Here is a 1536-nt window from a genome sequence, read left to right as displayed (position 1 = left end):
TCTCCACTTCTGCCTTCACTTGGTTGATCTCACCCGTGAGATCCTCCCTGATTGCGTCGACTTGCTTCGTGATGACGCGTTCCAAATTGGCTGACGTTTTGTCGAGCATCTTGTGGACAGCTTGCACCAGGTCGTTCCTTTGTTCCTTGAGGCGCTTGTCGATGGTGCCGGCCATGTCCCCCTTGAGCAGATCGTAGATCGAACGGGCTTCGTCCGACAAATCCTCCATGATCTCGCCTCGCCGTCGCGCCTTGAATCGGGTTGGATATTGGTGGTGGGGAATCTCCAGGACGAACGGCTCTGATGCCAATTGTAAGGTACAGGCCTCGAATCGCTCGAACTATGAAGAATTATGGTGTATGATTGCTATTCCTCCCATCCTCCCTCACAACATATTCGAATTTACAAGCCAAATCCAGATCGGCCGAAGCCTCTACCAATTGCCTAGCCAAATCCAAATGGAGAAGAAACACTCTCTTATATACGTATCTCAGTTACAACCCTTAACGGGCCCAGTTTTGGCCTGCAAGCCACTAGGGAAGCCTTCTTGCGCGAGTGGGCCTTGTGGCCTGTTCTGAAGCGTCAGCCCTTGTTGCTGCAGTGTCATCGATCTCCTGCTGTTTATCTGAAGACTGGTTCAGAGTAGGAGCGCTGCTGACACAAACTGATGCCAAGATCATTCCTGTTAATTTTCAAGTCCATTGGATTCCTCTAGATACCTCAATTCATCATCAAACACCTTCTGGCATATTTTTGTGGTCAATGATTGAAGCCCCGAATGGATTCTCCTTTAGCTCAAATTTTTACCACAGCTCACCCTAGTCACCTTCTACCTCTAGTAAAAAAATTCAAGCCCACTGCTCAATTATTTGTGGGTGAAACCCCCATTTTCTCTCGTAGACAGCATTGTCTTTCCTCTCTCTCAACCCCTCCTTCCTCGAGAGGTCTTCTAGAGCATCCAAAGCCATTTCCACATTGTTTACCTCCTCCTTGACCCCCTAGACACAAATGGACATGGCCGGTGCAATTAAACAAGCCCATGGCGTGTAGAGCTCGCGCTCTGGAGCATGCTACAGTGCTGTCCCGCAGTGTAGCACGCCCATTCCAAGGCTTCCCGTCGACCTTGGGCACCGGGATCGTGTCCCCCGAGGCTGCCTCGACGTCCTCTACACGGCACGCGGTCGGGCCCCTCCTCCCTCGCTTCCTCTCCTCCCCATTGAGCATGCCTGAGAGCTCCCGAGCGAATACGAGCTCCAGCTCGTCGCCCTCCTACATACACCCATCCCCAGGCCTCCCTCTCATCTCCATTCGCTCCCCCTCTCCCTCAGATACCTCATGGACCGCCCCACTCCCCCTCCCGTGCCCTCATTCCACCCCCATGGTCGGAGCCATGCCGTCGGCCTCCGCCTAAATTCGCGTTCTGTGGCATCTCCCCTCCCCCTTGGAATCCACTAGAGCACCTCCAACCTCACCAAAGTCTCTACCGAGCTCCATTCACTCCTCCCTATGGCGGTAGCACCAAGCCCATCATCGTTG

The sequence above is a fragment of the Triticum dicoccoides genome, chromosome 6B, assembly GCF_002162155.2.
Source record: "Triticum dicoccoides isolate Atlit2015 ecotype Zavitan chromosome 6B, WEW_v2.0, whole genome shotgun sequence".
Lineage (NCBI taxonomy): Eukaryota > Viridiplantae > Streptophyta > Magnoliopsida > Poales > Poaceae > Triticum > Triticum dicoccoides.
This window is presented reverse-complemented; position numbering follows the sequence as displayed.